Genomic DNA, 16,126 nt, shown 5'->3' with positions numbered 1-16,126 from the left:
TATATATTGAACCGAGATTATATATATATATATATATATATTGAACCGAGATTATATATATATATATATATATTGAACCGAGATTATATATATATATATATATATTGAACCGAGATTATATATATATATATATATATATATATATATTGAACCGAGATTATATATATATATATATTGAACCGAGATTATATATATATATATATATATATATATATATATATATATATATTGAACCGAGATTATATATATATATATATATATATATATATATATATTGAACCGAGATTATATATATATATATATATATATATATATATATTGAACCGAGATTATATATATATATATATATATATATATATTGAACCGAGATTATATATATATATATATATATTGAACCGAGATTATATATATATATATATATATTGAACCGAGATTATATATATATATATATATATTGAACCGAGATTATATATATATATATATATATTGAACCGAGATTATATATATATATATATATATATATTGAACCGAGATTATATATATATATATATATTGAACCGAGATTATATATATATATATATATATATATATTGAACCGAGATTATATATATATATATATATATTGAACCGAGATTATATATATATATATTGAACCGAGATTATATATATATATATATATATATATTGAACCGAGATTATATATATATATATATATATATATATATATATATATATATAGAACCGAGATTTTATATATATATATATAGAACCGAGATTTTATATATATATATATATATATATAACCGAGATTTTATATATATATATATATATATATATATATATATATAGAACCGAGATTATATATATATATATATAGAACCGAGATTATATATATATATATATATATATATATATAGAACCGAGATTATATATATATATATATATAGAACCGAGATTATATATATATATATATATATATATATAGAACCGAGATTATATATATATATATATATATATATATATCGAACCGAGATTATATATATATATATATATAGAACCGAGATTATATATATATATATATATATATATATATATATATAGAACCGAGATTATATATATATATATATATATAGAACCGAGATTATATATATATATATATATAGAACCGAGATTATATATATATATATATATAGAACCGAGATTATATATATATATATATATATATATATATAGAACCGAGATTATATATATATATATATATATATATATATATAGAACCGAGATTATATATATATATATATATATATATATATATATATATATATAGAACCGAGATTATATATATATATATATATATATATATATATAGAACCGAGATTATATATATATATATATATATATATATATATATAGAACCGAGATTATATATATATATATATATAGAACCGAGATTATATATATATATATATATATATATATATATAGAACCGAGATTATATATATATATATATATATATATATAAAGAGAGAGAGAGAGAGAGAACCGAGATTATATATATATATATATATAGAACCGAGATTATATATATATATATATATATATATATATAGAACCGAGATTATATATATATATATATATATATATAGAACCGAGATTATATATATATATATATATATATAGAACCGAGATTATATATATATATAGAACCGAGATTATATATATAGAACCGAGATTATATATATATATATATATATATATATATATATAGAACCGAGATTATATATATATATATATATATATATATATATATGTAGGGGACTAGGATATATAAATACCCCAATCCCGTTACAAAAGAATAATGAAACGAATGGGAATTGAAAGAAACAAAGACTCAATTAATGGAGAAGATAAGAAATGAACGTTTTAGTTATAACATGTCTGCGCGTATGTAACCCATGTTCGTTACAGGACTGGTGTTGTAGCAAGAATAGGAAATGTGTTTTCATCTCAAGTTCGGGTCATTATTGTTTGTTCGCGCGTGGGAATTGAAGTGAGTATTGTAGTGGAAATGAGAATCAAGCGTGTAGACAAGGAAGAGGATATTAGAGTTGTCATCAGTTAGTAGTCAGCTACGCGAAGGTGTTCTTAGTGACCAGTAGTAGATGGAGAGAGAAAGAGTGAGAATGTATACATACAGTCTTTAGCTCGTGCCCCATACATAGTAGGAAGTGGGCGTGAGGTACGCCTGCGCGCGCCGAAACGGCGGCAGCTTGCTAGCCCAACCTCTCTCGTTGAGAGTTTGTTCTAAAGAGGATTAGAAACAGCTAATCGCCTTGTTTTTATACTCGTTTCCAGAGTGTATTTTGCGCATGTGTATTTCCTTAGAAAGCGGAAGTGACGTCGTCCATGTTCTGTGTTCGTGTTCGCGTGTGTGAGTACATGTGTATACGTAAGTGTGTGTGTGTGTATATACGTGAATGTGAGTGTATGCACGCGAACGTGAATAAGTGTACATGTGTGGACGTGGGCGCGTATGTTTGTGTGCGCGTATGTATATGACAGCTTGAAATATGAATGTGTGTTTTGTGTGAGACTTGAAAAAGGCTCGTACATATATATAACCGAGATTATATATATATATATATATATATATATATATATATATAACCGAGATTATATATATATATATATATATATATAACCGAGATTATATATATATATATATATATAACCGAGATTATATATATATATATATATATAACCGAGATATATATATATATATATATATAACCGAGATATATATATATATATATATATAACCGAGATATATATATATATATATATATAACCGAGATATATATATATATATATATATATATAACCGAGATTATATATATATATATATATATATAACCGAGATTATATATATATATATATATATATATATATATATATATATATATATATATATATATATATAACCGAGATTATATATATATATATATATATATATATATATATATATATATAACCGAGATTATATATATATATATATATATATATATATATATATATATATATATATATATATATATATATATAACCGAGATTATATATATATATATATATATATATATATATATATATATATATATATATATATATATATATATAACCGAGATTATATATATATATATATATATATAACCGAGATTATATATATATATATATATAACCGAGATTATATATATATATATATATATAACCGAGATTATATATATATATATATATATAACCGAGATTATATATATATATATATATATATATATATATATATAACCGAGATTATATATATATATATATATATATAACCGAGATTATATATATATATATATATATATATATAACCGAGATTATATATATATATATATATATATAACCGAGATTATATATATATATATATATATATAACCGAGATTATATATATATATATATATATATATATATAACCGAGATTATATATATATATATATATATATATATATATATATATATAACCGAGATTATATATATCTATATCTATATTTTTATAAAGTAATAGGGTTCGTATGTTTCTGTCTGTGTGTACAGCTCTCCATCATCAACGAAATATAAAGGACGTAAGAGGGTAGATCTCTCCTGGTAGAGAAACATTAGAACCCATTTTAGGATGTTTCTGTTATAAGAGACAGAAGAATATTTGCCTAATTTCTTTATATACTATTCTACAAACCACCCCCATATCGAATGACTTATGCTCATTTGCATATCACATTATATTAAATCTCTTTAACTAATTACCTCGACCTTATTACATATTGGAAATATTCTAATCATTTCAACTGTACTATTTACAAAATCTATTTAACATTTAATCTATCTATCTATATATCACATTATATTAAATCTCTTTAACTAATTACCTCGACCTATATATATCTATAAAAACAGAGATGTGTGTGCCACAGACGATTTCTGATTGGTTAATCCAATAATCACATCCCCTAAAAAACAATCGTTTCTACGCTCTTACCTTTACCATAAAATATTATGGCTTTATTTATTGTCCATCTTGGAAGGGTTTAATTTTTTAATAACTTGTTATTTACAAATTAAAAAAATACGAAACTATTATACGAAACTAAACTACACGAAACGCGCACACACACACACGTTCACTACCGTCACGTTGTTATGGCAACCAAACCCGCTGACTACATAAACAGTAAACACACAGTAAATGTGATTTTCTTCATTTTCTCATTTCACTCGTGGTCTTAAATTCATTTCGGGTTTGTATTACTGTACACATAGATTCGAATAAGTTGCCAAAAAACAAATATATAACAAATAAATGTTATCAAAGGCAAGATAAATTACTTTTCTACCAAACTGGATATATTTTTCGTGTTTTTATTCAATTTAACATGTTTATTCAGCTCGAAAAGCATACAGTGTTTACCGATGTATTGAAAATTCAAGATGGCGGCCGATTCTCTCTTTAACACGGTAAGTTTGGAAAAGGTGTAATAAATAAAAAACCGGTTAAAATACTGTTAAAAACTCGCTCAATATATGTTACCGTGACATAGGTTGACATATATTCGGCGGGGTTTTAATAGTATTTTGTATAGTTTTTTATTTATAACACCTTTTCCCAAACTTACGGTGTTAAAGAATGTGTGAGACGCCATCTTGAATTTTCCAACACATCGGTAAACACTATATTCTTTTCGAGCTGAATAAACATGTTAAATTGAATAAAAACACAAAAAATATATCCAGTTTTTATCGGTTTTTTACCTTCTCTGCAGAAGTACAAAAAAAAAAACAAAAAAACGGAAGGTACTTTTACAGAATGTTAAACTATTCTTTCGAAGAAATTTAGCAAAAATACCTGTAAACCAGGAAATCGGTAAAATGTCATCATGGATGAATACTTGTCTATTATAATTTCTACCCTTGACAAAAACTTAGCCATAACAAAAGAGATTTATTGTTCAGATTGTTTTTGAGATTGATTTCTAAAAAGATATTTTATAAATAAAATCGACTTTGAAATTAAAGACTTAAATTACAATAATTGAATTTAAACATTCTTATTTCAATATTTGGCACATAACACCTGCAAAAATGATCACAATGTCAGGATTTCATTTTATTTCAGAATCGATGGCAAATTGTGTAGATTGATATCTCATTATATTAAATACTAATATTTAACATTAGTTTATCATCTAAGCCGATAAAAAGCCCCCTTTTTTTTTTTTCGAGTCATAAAAGGATTTGGAGTTTCCTAATCAACCTTTCGGGTGCAGTTGCACGCTCTCAAAATAACTAAAGTTTTGGATTTAAAAAAATTGGTTCATTAAAACTAAACAGGTTTAGTTTTAATAAAAAAAAAAAATTAAAAAAAAATCGCTTTGGTAATTAGATATGTCGTATGGTTATCCCTAATCGCTGAATAAAACCGCTAACGAGTTGAATGATTACGACATAAAATTAAACTCGGGTTCCTGAAACGGAAACTTCGTTTGTTTTTGTTTTTTTCTTATCAATATATTTACATTGTTATTTTGTTTTCATTTTCAATCATTCGAACAGTTTTCTTTTTCAAGTAATCCAAGTTACAAAATTCCCACTGTTTACTATGCTAAAATCACAATGACTAATGTATACCTATTAACCCTTATCCTTGAGTGGCCTCTGGGCCTTGATAAGTGGTGACACCCATGTAAAAAAAAAAAAAAAAATCACTCGAACAGTTTTCTTTTTATAATGTACAGTTTTAAAAGTTTAAAAACTATATAGTTTTTACTTCAGGAAAATTAATGGGTCAGTTTTTACGATGTGCCCTGTTAAAATACTGTTAAAAACTCGCTCAATATATGTTACCGTGACATAGGTTGACATATATTCGGCGGGTTTTTAATAGTATTTTGTATAGTTTTTTTTTATTTATAACACCTTTTCCCAAACTTACGGTGTTAAAGAGGGTGTGAGACGCCATCTTGAATTTTCCAACACATCGGTAAACACTGTATGTTTTTCGAGCTGAATAAATATATTACATTGAATAAAAACACAAAAAATATATCCAGTTAGGTAGAAAAGTAACTTATCTTGCCTTTGATAACATTTATTTATATATTTGTTTTTGACTATTTTTTCGAATCTATGTGTACAGTAATACAAACCCACGATATGAATACTCACGTTGTTATATATATATATATATATATATATATATATATATATATATATATATATATATATATATAAATGAGATTATAGCAGTTAAAAAACATTTTTAAAACACACACACACCTTTTTCAAAGTGATCAGAAATCGTATAAAAGTAACAAGGGTAAATTTTTACTTACTTTCCAACTTAATCACCTTTAACGTGACTTTTACAGTTTTTTCTTAAATGGAATTCATTTACCGATACAAAAGAAATGATAAGCAAATAAATCCATAAATAAATATTCTAAATGGTTTATTTTAATACTTGCCAGGATGCGGAGGAAAATGAATGAAGGGGGAGGGGAATAAAATAAAAACATTTTGGAAACAGAGTAAGTTTGAAAGAATTGCTTTGCACAGAAAGAAATTAATGAAAAAATAAAATTAAATTTCTTTTCTTTCTTGATTTTTTTTTTAGTTTTTTATGAAAAAGGAAGTCAAAATTAAGACTATAAAAAACAATTTTTATTAAGAGCGAACCTCAGTCGTCAGGTCTGTAAAAAAAGACGTGGAATAATAAATGTTTTCTAATACAAATTGTTTTTACTTGTGTTCATTTGTCTCTTTGAAGTTCGTTTGTTTAATATATCGGTTTGCAATATAATTTTGTCATTCTGTCAGACTCAAATTTTAAATCTATATATCTATAAAAGTGAAAGTGTGTGTGTGTGTGTGTGTGTGTGTGTGTCTGTGTACATTTCCCTACGAAATAACTCTGTCAATTTTTAGTCTACATACTCGAAATTTGATATACAGGGTACTGAGATTTGGAAAAATCTATGTGATCGGTTTTTAGCCAGAAATTTGGCGATTAAGGGGTCAAAGTTCAACGATTTGAGCTTTGAGAACTCTACCAAACTTCTCCGACAATTTTGGGTCTACACACTTGAAATTTTAGATATAGCTTCCGTGGACATGGATCTAACTTAATAACTTGATTTGAGCCCACAACAATAAATTTTCAGGGGTCATAATAGGGGTCAAAGTTTAAAAAATTACCCCCTTTTTTTTGCTCAGCATACACCTCCAAACACCCGGGCAACGCCGGGCACCCATGCTAGTATATATATATATATATATAACCGAGATTATATATATATATATATATATATATATATATATATATATATATATATATATATATATAATCTCGGTTCAATATTGAGAGGTTAGTAATCTTTCCCGTTTTTTTTTTTTTTTGTAACGTTGAGAGATTTCTTGATAGCAGCAAAAAAGTATTAGTAAAAAACACTATTTCACAATTAAGCGTACCGGACCGACCAACACTGTTATGCTATGTGTTGACATATAAACTGACAGACAGATCCCCTTATTGCGATGCATGGTTGCTCACAGTAGGAGGACTCCTGTCGCCATTTGAACGCTTATTAAAAGTGAAAGGCTTAATATTATTATCGTGCGTCGGCGTTTCCCGATCTAACGTTGTTAAATAAGCATAAACGCGATTAATTGTTATCTAGCGTTCCGGAGAAGGAAGCCATGTTTGGACTTGTGAAAGAAACGGCTTGCACTATTGATTTGTTGGGGGCAGATGGCGCGCGGGGAGGGGTTCTTGGAGAATAGCAAGAATGGTCCGGACACCAGCCGATGCCTATTTATGGCTTCGTGCAGTCGTGCACTCTTGCTAGAATTCCGTAGCAATCAATATTTTGACTTTCCATTTCAGAAAACGGTGCAGACTCATGGCAAATAGAATTCCCCAGAATTGTAGTAAGCTCCCGTTTTGTGAAATGATATTTTTTTGCTTTATATATTTAATAGCGGGGGTGCTCGGCGTTGCCCGGGTGTTTAGGTGGTGTAGTAAGGACCCTGGAGGTGGGGGGTCCAAACAACAGTAACGGGCGGGGGAGGGGGCGCAGGTTGTGTAGTAACGAATCCCGGGAGGGGGGGGGGGTAAAATAAAATGGTAGTAGCAGAGGAGGGGAATCAGAACAATAGTAGGCAGAGGTGTTCAAAAAAAAAAAAAAAAACAAAGTGGTAGTAGGCAGGCAGGCACGAACCCTTAACGCGAAGGAGAAAATTAAAAGGTTAAAAAAAAAACAAACGTCATATCTTAGCTGATGTCTCCATCGCCCGACCGGAAGTTCAGAACGTTGAAATTAAGTGTAGTCAATCGAAAAGAAGACAATGACTTGCTAAAATGTCTGCGAAAAAGCGACCCCTCCTTGTACTAAACTGCTCAGTTGAGGGTGAAGGAATGAAAGTTTTGGGCCAATTTTTCGATATTTTTCGTGCACGGCACCGAGCTTCAAAACGATACAGAAATGGTCAGGATCCGTCGCCTGTGTTGAAAGTTTTTGCGACACACACACACACACACACATTTTGTCCTTTATATATATAGAGAGAGAGTAGCAGGGCGACCCGGTGTTGCTCGGGATTTAAAGAGGATTAACAAAAGTTCCACATTTCTAATACTTTTATTGTCATCAAAATCGGTGAAATCGCTCATTCATTAATCAAATCAATTGATTGCCTGCTCTAGTCCATCACCTAAAATTGGGCATCTCGAGAATGCTCGATGGCCACATATACCAACGCGATTGGACTGAATTTTTTGCAAAGCAAAGCAACATCCCTGATGAACTCCAGCTATTTTTATTGCTTTATTGTTTTTTACTCACATTCATCCCCTAACAAAGCATATCGCCACTTGGACGTAAGGGGCTACTATTTGGGATCATGTCTAGGAAAGATTAACAAGCTCCAATTCCTGTTCCATCACCGAAATGTTGCATCACTGTGCCTCTTTTACAAATATTTTAATGTAACGTTATTTTAATGAGAAGGTGGGTTCCCTCTATCGAGCTAGAAAACTACTCCCACCCGAGAGTATCCTGTACCTCTACATGGCCACCATTTGCTCATGCAAGGAGTATTGTTGCCACATCTGGGCTGGTGCATCTACCACCAGTCTCTGCCTCTTGGATAAAGTCCATAAAAGAGTCTCCAATCTAATAGGTCCCACTTTATCAACTAAGCTCCAACCCCTGTCCCATCACCACAATGTTGCATCTGTGTTCCTGTTTTACAAATATTTTAATGGAATGTGCTCTGATGAACTCGTACTTGTCATATTCCTGACAAACCCGCCTAGCAACAAAATCTCATCCCTTCAATGTTGAGGTCCCTTAATGCCGGAAAGCTTTCTACTTTAATAGTTTTTTCCCCTTGAACAGCTAGACTTTGGAATTCCCTTCCTGCTACCTGCTTCCCTGACTGTACTGATATGCAAAAGCTTAAATGTAATGTAAACCAATATCTTGTAAATCTTTCCTAAATAGTAGCCCCTTACTTTGATAGGGGTGAACGTGAGTAAAAAGAGAAATCTAATTACAGTGTTGGGGTGATTAATCGAAATCAGAACTCTTAGCGGTAGCAGAATCGGTGTCAGAATTGGTATCAGAATCGGAAAAATTTGTGTCTATTTTCCGATGTCAAAAACGATTCATTTTCTTCAATCGTCATTTCTTCATTCAATCGTCATTTTCTTTGATTTTGTTTAAAATAAAATATTTGACTGTTTGTAGTAATGATAAAATAAACGCTTATTGATTTTAAACAACCCATAAAAAGTAAACTAGATAGATCCCATCCCCACCCACACCAATGTATTTTTACATTTAAGAAAATATCTGCACATTTAATGAGTTTTTACGGTAAGTGGGGGGAAAATAACTTTATAATTAAATATTTAAAGACATATGAAGAATCAGAATCGGAAATTGTATCAGAATCTGGAATTTAGTGAGTAATCAGTAATTGTATTGGAATCAGGAAAAATATTGGAATCGTTCCATTCACCTGCAAAATTTATTGTATATTTTGCGAATCACTTCCCTCTGATGAGAAAAAGTGCATTCTTCGAAACTCCATGGAATACGGTTTTTATTGTTTTATTTTTACTCCTTGTCGAATAATTAAAATTTTGTATAACTTCCTTACAGGTTTATAAGTTTTTTTTTGAAAATTTCAACATCCAAATTTTTATTTTATAATTATATATATATATATATATATATATATATATATATATATATATATATATATATATATATATTGTTTTGTGACACGTGTTTCATCGTCTACGACTCATCATCATCATCATATAGACACATACAATGCATGCAAATGAAAAAGATGACTTTATATTCCAAGTCTGAATAATTTGTTTGACTCAATTCTTCAGACTATTTTCGAAATCTTGGAGAAAAAAAAATGTATTTGCCTTTATCATTAAAATCGTTTTGAATCATTCCTTTTGTTTTTGTTTTTTTTTTCTCTTTATATTTTTACATTCAGTGTTTCTCCCTTTTTTTTCTCGTTTAATTTTATCTTTATATTTTTACATGCAATGTTTCTCCTTTTTTTTTTTTCTTTTTTCATTTTGCTTTGAAAAGCCGCTCTCCAGAATTGGAGGAAGAAAAAGTTCCATTGATTTCGTTTGCTCTTCAAAAATAGACAAAACTGCTGAGTCATTTGCTGATGGCCGACAATTACGACCGACTAACGATGATAGGCCACCCAGACGTGTACACACTCTAAATATGTGTCTAACGTTTCATATATGGGTCGGATCATTACATACATATATATGTAAATATATATGTACCTATTTACTATGCCTCCCCACGGGACAGAGTTAGACACCAGGGTCGTTTTTTAACGTGGAGAAAAGGTACAAAAATAAAAACTGTCTCAGTCGTGAAGGATTTCTCCTCCACCGAAAGAGAACAAGAAATAGAAGTGCAGCATCTGAAGAACAGATGGTATTTATTTGCTCCCCCACCGAGCAAATTAGGCACAAGGCCGATTTTTAATGTGAGGAGTGAAGGGGAAATGGGGACCAGCTCCCCGGGGGGTAGGGGAGCTGGATAGTGACAATTGGTATGAAGGGTTGCCCCTACATTGACCAAGGTCTTATATGTGGGGTCGCCCCCACATATGGTCTTTGCTTGCAGTATCTGTCGGAACAGATGGTATTTATTTGCTCCCCCACCGAGCAAATTAGGCACAAGGCCAATTTTTAATGTGAGGAGTGAAAGGAGGGGGAAGGGAAAAAGGGGACCAGCTCCCGAGAGGTGGGAAATGGGAGCTGGTTAAAGGTCAGGTATGTGGGGTTGCCCCCACATCTGGTCTTTGCTTGCAGAATCTGTCGGAACAGATACTACACTTTGATCTTGTCCTGAAGGCCAAGTTAGATGCAGTATACAATAAAAATCTTGATATTGAAAATATTCAAATGTTCAAAAACCTTTATAAACTTGTAAGGAAGGTATACAAAACTGTAAATGTTCGACAAGGGGTACAAATAAAACAAGAAAGACCTTATTCCATGGAGTTTCGAAGAGAGCAAATCTTCTCATCAGGGGGAATAGGTTTGCAAAATATACAATGAATTTTGCAGGCTGATGCATCACGGGAAACAAGCAATATGAAATTTTTCATATTTGTATAAAAAAGAAAAGTCATTTAACAGGTTTTAGACATTTGTGGGGATTCAACGAGATTAGGAAAACAAGAAATGGGGAAAAGGGAGAAAAAGGATATGATAAAGACCGAACGGGAAAAACGGTAAATTCCACTGCAGGAAAATGTTCAATCCAATGGCAATCCATAAGGAAACAGAAATAAATGTCCAGGGTAAAATGGAGCTTAAAGATTCCGGGTGCGATTGAGAAACAGAAAAATTAGAAGAATTATAATTGTTGATGGAGTTTAAGTCATAATGGTAAGCCTTCCATCTTACATCTTTTTTAAAGAAGGTATTAAATGCTTGAACAAATTAAAAATTTTATTCCTGTTTAGAAGGGACAGGAATATTTTTTGCAGAAAAAGGTATGTATTTCTTGTCTAACATATCTGAATAGGAAGAGAAAGCTCAACTCAGAAAGAGCTTAAATTGAAGAGAAAGGGTAATATTTGATTCACAGATAGAAAAATGTCAACTCAAAATGCATATAAATATTATGTAAATATTTATATAATAATATGTAAATATTTATATAATAATATGTAAATATTTATATAATAATATGTAAATATTTATATAATGATGTGTAAATATTTATATAATAATATGTAAATATTTATATAATATTATGTAAATATTTATATAATAATATGTAAATATCATGTAAATATTTATATAATATGTAAATATTATGCAAATATTTATATAATAATATGTAAATATTATGCAAATATTTATATAATATGTAAATATTATGCAAATATTTATATAATATGTAAATATTATGCAAATATGTATATAATAACATGTAAATAATATGCAAATATTTATGTAATATGTAAATATTATGCAAATATTTATATAATATGTAAATATTATGCAAATATATAATAATATGTAAATATTATGCAAATATTTATATAATATGTAAATATAATAATATTTATATAATATGTAAATATTATGCAAATATTTATATACTATGTAAATATTATGCAAATATTTATATAATAACATGTAAATATTATGCAAATATTTATGTAATATGTAAATATTATGCAAATATTTATATAATAATATGTAAATATTATGCAAATATTTATATAATAATATGTAAATATTATGCAAATATTTATATAATAATATGTAAATATTATGTAAATATTTATATAATAATATGTAAATATTATGTAAATATTTATATAATAATATGTAAATATTATGTAAATATTTATATAATAATATGTAAATATTATGCAAATATTTATATAATAATATGTAAATATTATGCAAATATTTATATAATAATATGTAAATATTATGCAAATATTTATATAATATGTAAATATTATGCAAATATTTATATAATATGTAAATATTATGCAAATATTTATATGATAATATGTAAATATTATGCAAATATTTATATAATAATATGTAAATATTATGTAAATATTTATATAATAATATGTAAATATTATGTAAATATTTATATAATAATATGTAAATATTATGCAAATATTTATATAATAATATGTAAATATTATGCAAATATTTATATAATAATATGTAAATATTATGCAAATATTTATATAATAATATGTAAATATTATGTAAATATTTATATAATAATCAAAACCAGATGTGAAAGCTCAATAAATCCAACAGGGAGATAGAGCTTAAATATAAACTACAATAAAAATACAATATTGAAAATATTTAAATTTTCAAAAACCGTGAATAAGCCTGTAAGGAAGGCATACAAAAAATTTAAATATTCGACAAGGAGTACAAATAAAAAATTTAAATATTCGACAAGGAGTACACCCACAAAAGCAGTTTATTTCAATAAACATATAATTTATAGAACAAAATAAAAAATAAATGGTCACAAATTTAATAACTAATACTTGCTTGGCATTCCCTTTGCTGTTTTTAATGCTAGGATCCTTGTAGGCATGGCATTAATCAGTTGACGAATACCATCTTGAGAAATTTCTTGCTATGTCTGATGCAATAATGCAAAAGTTCAGGTTTAGAAGATGGCTTCCTTCTTTTTTTTTTTTTTTTTTTTTTTTGTGAAGGTTTTGGTCTAATATGCCCCATGGTTCATATCCGGGGACTGACTTGACCATTAAAGTTTATTAATCTCACTTTGGCTCAACCAATGTTGTGTTGCCCTAACAGAGTGACCAGGAGCTCCATCTATATATATAAAAGGCAAAATGTGTGTGTGTGTATGTATGTATGTATGTTAATGTCAGGTCATGTCATATGCTACTGGTACCATGTAACCCAGTACTACCTGCCTCATTGTCGGGTCACCGATGACTAAACTGGTTCCCCCACCAGACTTGTTTGGTGAGGAGGGTGGCTAGTCTCCCTGAAGGATAAAAAACAAGATCTTACAAAGGGCGAATGAACCCTTTTTCGGGCTCAATGGCCAACTAGCACCGTGTGTGTTTGTGTGCGTGTTGGGGTGGAGAGGGCTCCTGTAAGCCATGGTGAAGGCAACCTTTCTAGGAGAAGCAAATCTCTGATTTAAAAAACCAGTACCCGCATTAAGCTGGTCTGCAGTTTAACTTGTTGTTGGCTATCTTGCTTGTTGCTGGATCTCAACATTTTGAACCGAGAGAGAGACTTAGCTGTTGTACAAAGCTAAGACTCTGTAACATCATCTGTGTATAGATACTCTCTCAGGCATTTGTCTATTAAAATGGTCCTGTGGCAATGGAAGTCATTTTGGGCTCATGGACTTTAAGTTTCTGAGGGACTGGCACCCGTCTGAAAAGACGTTGCAATCATCATGTATGTATGTACACTTTTTATGTATGTCCGCAAAAGGCTTTTTTCCAGTAGCTGCTTGCTCAGCTCCCTCATTCTTAAAACTTTTTATATCACGTCTAAATCGTAATATCTACGAGTTAACAACGGGGGTCGCCTGTCTATTTAATTTGCCCGACTTTGAAAAGCTAAATATTCCAGATTTTTGGATCGCCACGTGTTACTTTCGTTTTTCAGGAAAAAAAAAAAAAAAGAAGCAAAACTCGATTCGAATAGCCACCTCCCCGGCCCATGGCCGGTGATCTCCAGAAAGCGATGTAAACGTTTGGTCAATGTCGTCTTTTCACTGTCATGTCAGACAGTTGCTTTCATTTCGAGACACTCCCCTAATAAATGGGGGAGCTGCTTTTCCTTCCCTAAAGTTCGGTAAAAACTGTCCCCGCACAAAATCTTAACTGCTGAACAGCCATTGTTTACATCATGTTTCAACGTGACTTAACTTCCTCGCACCTGTCAATTTCACTTTATAAACGTTAACTGAACACGCGTATCAATTCCTCTCCCCTTGTGGCCGAGATGGTTAGGTGTCTGGCTTTTTTTCCCCTTTCGTTTCCACCTTCGTGTCAAGGTTCCGGGGTTCAAGCCTACTTTCCTACTAAAACTTTTTTTTTTTTTTTTTTTTTTTTTTACACCTCCAAGCACCCGGCCATGTTTTGATCTACCCCCTCCCAACAAGACACCTCCAAACACCCGGGCAACACCGGGTACCCCCCCCCCTCCGCTAGTCTTCAATAAATAAGGAGTTACCTTGGTTCATTTTACCACGTGAGAATATTGGTAGGAGTCCTTCATGAAACATATTTAGCAGAATTGACGTTTCCTTTATATTCCACCAGGTCTGAGCGACCATCACTCTAAATTGTACCGAATATCATAACCGAGAAAGCTTCCATACACATACGCTTCCACTGTCGAGAAATAATGCAAATCGTGACTCATCATCAGAGATTTATATTTATAAATCGAATATCACTATTTTTCTCCTTTTATATTTTTTATTAGTTTTTTTTTCATAATCGATTGGAAGGGTAATTATTACAATATGAAATGATAAAATTGTCACCCTAGAAAAGACAACATGATTCCATTTCCGTTAGATGAAAACCGGTTTTCTTTTTTTATTGCAAACCATCTACTAGTTGGCTAATTGTGTAGAAGTCCCGAGAGCGATAGGAATCTTCTATCACGTCCGAAAGTGACACAATGTTCGACAAGTGATATCGGAGATGCGCCACTGTACAACTCATGGTCTCTACCAATCCAAGTTATGACAACAGGACCATTGCCAGCACCCTCAAAATGCATTGCTGGATTACCATGAATAACAGGGATGTGCCCAGGTTAATCAAAACAAAGTTTCCAGCCACGGTTATGGTCTTTAGTGTGGTTTCAAGTGAGGGCCACATCATATATCCTCATATCTTCGAAATCAGTTTGAAAATGTACCTGTATGTGCTGAAGAGTGTGATAATCCCCTGGTTCAATCAGGTGACCGCTGGCAG

The 16,126-nt window shown here is 29.9% G+C and overlaps 1 protein-coding gene across 3 annotated transcripts in view; it reads right to left on the bottom strand.

The window, feature by feature from the left end:
- The window catches only part of LOC145263628 (neuroglian-like), a 229,944-nt gene that overhangs the window by 126,003 nt on the left and 87,815 nt on the right, over positions 1-16,126 (bottom strand). The window contains exon 1 of one of the 3 annotated variants that reach the window (XM_080120473.1): positions 16,071-16,126. This exon is cut by the window's right edge and continues 28 nt beyond it. The exons of the other annotated variants lie outside the window; for them this stretch is intronic. The gene's annotated coding sequence lies outside the window, so the exon portion shown is untranslated. The remainder of the gene's footprint in view (positions 1-16,070) is intronic. 3 annotated transcript variants of the gene reach the window in all.

The sequence above is a fragment of the Euprymna scolopes genome, chromosome 39, assembly GCF_053919585.1.
Source record: "Euprymna scolopes isolate OS-2025 chromosome 39, ASM5391958v1, whole genome shotgun sequence".
In the NCBI taxonomy this organism is placed as follows: domain Eukaryota; kingdom Metazoa; phylum Mollusca; class Cephalopoda; order Sepiida; family Sepiolidae; genus Euprymna; species Euprymna scolopes.
Note: the sequence above shows the minus strand (reverse complement) of the source record. Positions and strands in the feature narration are given on the sequence as shown.